Source organism: Limulus polyphemus, unplaced genomic scaffold (assembly GCF_000517525.1).
Source record: "Limulus polyphemus unplaced genomic scaffold, Limulus_polyphemus-2.1.2 Scaffold1630, whole genome shotgun sequence".
NCBI classification, from domain to species: domain Eukaryota; kingdom Metazoa; phylum Arthropoda; class Merostomata; order Xiphosura; family Limulidae; genus Limulus; species Limulus polyphemus.
This window is the reverse complement of record NW_013667240.1, coordinates 88,791-94,474: the sequence shown is the minus strand read 5'-3', so window position 1 is coordinate 94,474 and position 5,684 is coordinate 88,791.

The following is a 5,684-nucleotide window of genomic DNA, read 5'->3' as shown; positions in this document are numbered from 1 at the left end:
TAACTTCACCTCATTACAAAGACAGTTGCCCCTCCCCAGTGGCACAGCGGTATGTCTACGGACTTACAACGCTAGAAACCGGGTTTCGATACCCGTGGTGGGCAGAGCACAGATAGCCCATTGTGTAGCTTTGTGCTTAACTTCAAAAAACAAAACAAAGACAGTTATATATACGGTATATGTTCAAAACGTACACAAATGCCTATAAATGCTAAAAGCTGAACATTTTAGTGAACATAAGATGTTCACCTGTATAAGCTACAACTGATAATAATTACAATATGTTTCTTGTTGATGCATAAGTAATTGTTCGATTATTGGTCAAAACAAGTGATAATTTTAGTAACTTCCTCAAGTTCAGTCAACATGTTGATTGGCTCTACAGCTATAATTGTTGGCCTAATCTAGCAAACAAAACTGGAAAATTTCTTCCACAGATGAAGCAAGAAGGACTGATGCAAAATGCAGGTGTTCATAATGTTTCTGTAAGTGTAAAGGTGGAAGTCATTATCACTGTGGAAAGCTTTGCTATATCACATGATGTGTGGATAGTTGACATTGGGAAAAGGTGCCTAGTGGGAGTATACTTCATATGGAAACACAAAAATGAAGTTAGACTCATTTAAATCAAATTATATGATCAGAAAATCCTTAAATGGATTACAAAGATGATAAGCTCCTGGTAACAAAAAGTAGGGCATTCATTATAAAAGAGGTGGAATATTTACATCTGTACCAATTAAAAACAACTTCAATTTTAAGACGAAATGGAATGTTTGGTTCTACCATGTTCCAATCACCACAATATTTACATCTGTACCAATTAAAACAACTTCAATTTTTAAGACGAAATGGGATGTTTGGTTCTACCATGTTCCAATCACCAGAATTGGAGTTGTTCCTAATTGTAAAATACGAGGTTGTAAAAGTAGTAGATTAAACCAAAGAGCACAGAAACAAGATATAGAAAGCATGATGTTAAATCTTCAGGTAAGGAGAGCTTACCATCTTATCTAGAGGTTCTGTATGACTAAAGCTCTGATAGTCTTATCATTGATCAATGCTACAGATTACATGAATTACTAATAGAATATCAAAATACCTTCTCTAATGTATCTCATGATTTAGGGCATGTAAATGTCATGATAATCATCCTGTAAATGCAGCCCATATGCATCAGTTGGCTAGGTGACTCCATTGTAAAGTAGGTTGATGTTCCCAATCAAGTGAAACAAACAACAACAAGGAAAAACAGAATCGAGTACTAGTACTCGGGAATTATTTATTGTATTTGTGAAAAAGGAGGATGGACAATATCCTATTTGGAGAACCAGAAGGTGAATAAATCACAAATAAGGGTGCCTAATCACTGCCAAAGACGGACAATACTATGAATGCTTTGCTCAGATAAAAATGGTTTAGCTTTGAAGCTAAGGGATGAATATTGGCAAGGGTAAGTTGACAAACCTAGTAAAAAAAAAGAAGAAAAAATGCCTTTACTGAATGGAATTGATTGTGGCAATTTGTCGTGTGACCATTTGGATCATATAATGTACCTGCTACATTTCAATGACCAATGGTGTATGCTCTCTCTGAACTACCTCGAACTCCCAAAATTGTCTTATTGGATGACATAATCACACATAGGAAGAGAGACCTTTAATAATTATTATGATTGTCTAAGGAAAGTTCTGTGTCAGTTGAATTCCAAGAAGTGTAAATTATTCTGTCAACAGGTGATTTTCTTGGGACACATAGTCAGTATACCTAGATACATTCAACAACTTTATAGATCTAGAACATTATTGTATAGAGAATTGAAAAGACAAATAACTAAACACGCGTAAAATATTGCACGTGGTTTACTCAGCATTCTCATAGACAAATATTAAAATGAATTAACTCAAAATTTCTTTAAAACTGAACACACACACACCAAACGTTTTCTTGTGTTTATGTAGCAATGTTTTAGAAAAAAGGAAAATTGCTATGGTTTACGTTTGTCTAAAAAATAATATAGCTTAAGCCAAGTATAACTTGTAAGATTTTAAAAATTTTCGAGTTGTGCTGTTTGACAGTCATTTTTGTGAATGGCGAGAACAGCTGTATTAACTGTATTAATATTCGACTTGTGTTAGGGTTACATACCACAGTAGCCATTTTATGGAGCATATTTTTGTTTTGCTATCTTTCTTTGTCATAATGTCCCTGTAGTATAGGTCATGGCCAAGTAATTGAAAGCTTGTTCAAGTTCATGGCGGTACTTAATTTTTTCTTAAATGTATATGAAGAAAATCATTACATTAACTTTTATTTCACTTAACAATGTGGTACAGACGTAATTCTTTTACGTTCTTTTCCTAATAAATCAGGCTCTAATTCCTACTTGCTCTAGCTGTCAAGCCAATGTCGCTTTAACCAAGAATCCAGCAAGTAAGGTTATAGTGTCTTTTTTTTTTTGTATGAATACAGATTTTCAATATTATTTGTTTTACTTGTGCACTGTATTTTCTTTTATTTTTCCTTTCTGTCAATGTTTGATTTAGTCTTTGTAAAACATTCCCTGAACCTCCTGTTTACTGTATATATACTAGTTATCTGTGCGACATAAGTTATCCTGAACGCCACAGAGTATGATGTCAAAGTATATTTTGGTTCCATGACAAATAATGTTTTTTGCAGAGTTTATTTTGAAAATGCTTCAACGTTCTATGTGAATCTTTTTTTACTGCAAAGTTTAGTTGGAAAGACTGAAGTGCTTTCTTATTTTGTGAATAAATGTTGTTTATGTTCTTTGTGCACTTGTGTTTTTTTCCTTTGTTGTGCATGTTTGAGACTGCTGTTTATTGCAGATATGCTACTTAACTGTTAGATATCAGTTATCAAGTTACATTTTGATGTCATGACCAATTATTTGTTTTGCAGGCTTTATTTTGAAAGCGCTTTGACGTTCTGTGTAAATCCCTGTTTACAGTGAAGTTTATAAGCCATTATTATAGTAGGATATTTTCTGGAAACATGTAAAAGGTATGATGGAAAGTAGAAAACTGAGGCTAAAATGGATAAATGATAAGAGAGTGTGGCAAGGACTAGGAGAGGTCCTGTACTGTACCATTGATGAGAGCTATATTCATATTATTGCGCCATCTTCCTGACTGAAGGTTTATGAATGGCTAAAAGAAAACTCTACTTCCTGCAACTGTACAAACAGGGGTTATTTTCTATATACAAGAGCACTGCAGTAAAGATGAGTTATATTTGTGATGATTTGTCTGAACATTTTTATGTTAACTATGGGACTTCTAGAGTATATTGATAGTCCAGACATTGCAATAAACTGGCCAATCACCCAAAACAAAAGAGAGTAATGAGATACATATAGAATTTCCCATCCTAATTTTTGCAGTAAAGTGTCATCATTCTTTACTGCTTCTTAATTTTTGATATTTTTAATAGCCTGAAATTCCAAACCTTTGCTACCTAAATGGAGAATGAATTTTTAGGGAGCTTGAGAATTTTAAACTTGGAGCATCAAACCAAAAGAAGAAGCTCCAAGTCCCCATGAAGACTGTAGTAGTTTCATCTCCAGAACATTGATGCAGCCAAGGAGATAGTTCTTGTTCGTTTCACGTTAGTATGCTGTTTTTGGTACCATTACCATAGCAACAGAAGCTACAGTTCAGATGAAACTACGCCATGGACCATCTGAAACTGTTGTTTCTCAGTGGAGTGGTATTCTAGCGCATTGTAATGAGATGGTTTGTTGTATGAAAGCTCTTTTTCTGTATCTTTTTTTATTTGATTATATATCAGTTTTGGTTCTGTACACAGTTATTTTATTCCTATTATCTCTCAGAGCCTTTGTGTAATCAGTAAAGTTCCCCATGTTTATAATTTATGTGTATGTAAGTGTCATCACATCTTGCATGTATTTAAAGGTGACCATCCATGAACCTTATAGTTACTTTACAATACATACTTAGCTTGACCTTTTAACATTTAGTCTTTAAGGTTCAGTCCTAAGAAAGCCCTAAGATAAGGAAGTGAAAGCAGTATATCAGCTGAACAATTGCAAATTTTTTCACTTTCATGACTTAGTAATTAATATTTCTTTAGTCAGATACATCCATGCAACTTTCCCTTATATCTGAAGAAGGGTTTTAACATGATATAGAGTGTTAACATATCCATCAGATTCCTTTTTTTACCTATGTAAAATGCTCTACGTAATTAAATAGGTCCTGTACAAATATAGGGTGCTATCGAATATTATATGCTGCGATTTTGGAAGAACTTCTTTGAAAGTAGAACTCACTCCTACATCTAATTAATATCTAAATGAATCTATAAAACTCTTTTTTATATGTAAATGTTTATTTTTACGATCTATTTCTTCAACTATATATTACAATTCTAATTCCAATAACTCGTATCAACCGTTCAAGAGGAAAATATTAAGGAACAGTCTATCACATTTCAAGGGTGAGTGACTTGTTGTTTATAATTTTATAGATCCTTATCCTGGGAGGGGTGAAAAAAAAGAGAATAAATCCCCTGCACATTATGCATAAAATAAAAGCTATTTTAACGTGAATTTTGGTGAAATGTGTTTTTGAAAATCAAATAAACCTTCAACATTATACAACATTTACATAGGTCTAAACAAAATAGAAACATTAAGATACTAAAACCAGTGGCGAAGCAAGAGGGGGGCAAAGGGGGCAGTCGCCCTCGGGCGCAGGTGTGAAAGGGCGGAAAATTTCCTCTGGCCTATAATGCCTATTAATTAATAATTATGCCCTCCCATAAGATATAGCACAACTGCCCTACGTTAAGTAAATACGACACAGTGTTACGTTATTTGTGTATTACGCTTGCAATTTTAACTTTTAAAAGCCGCCCACTGAAATATAGTGAGACCGAATTGACGTACAGAAGTAAATTACACTATTCCATCATTCATCTGTAGATCAAATATAAGTCCTAGAGTACAACGTACAAGTAAGTGTATGTTCAACAAAAAGAAAATATGAGATTGATGTAACGTATTAACTGGTGTGCAAGATTGGCAATGTATGCAACAGCCATGGCCTAGATCTAGATCTACTAAACATTATAGGCCTAATATAGTGGTTTGTAATTGTATTGGCTTGTTGTAAATCGTGTCTTACACCAACTAATGTACTAGACTTTAGGTATAATTGCGGTTATAACTTTATTTCTAGACCCTAGGTCCATCGTCATACAAATTGTAGCCCATATTATAGGCATACTTAGACCTACACTAACTATTAAACTAGGCATTGCACTGGAACAAATCTAATGACTAAGTTAATAGATCTAGATGTAACATTTGTTCTAAAAGTTAGGCCTAATAAATCTAAATATAGAATTGATGAGGCAGGTTTATATCTAGATCTGGGAAGATTCAATACAAGGGGCTTTCAATCTATGCACCCAAATCTAAGGTTTAGTTTAGATGTATAAAGCTAAATTTATGTCATTATTATTACATTTAGATCCAAACCTAAGACTGAAAAGATGGAAATAACAGATCCAACATTAATGTTAGATCTAGATGTACTAGCAACTTAATCTAGGAACTGTAATCTAGCACCACTAATTAGTTAGCCTATATTCAAGTTTTCTCATTCTATCAAAACCTTTTATATCTAAATATAGCC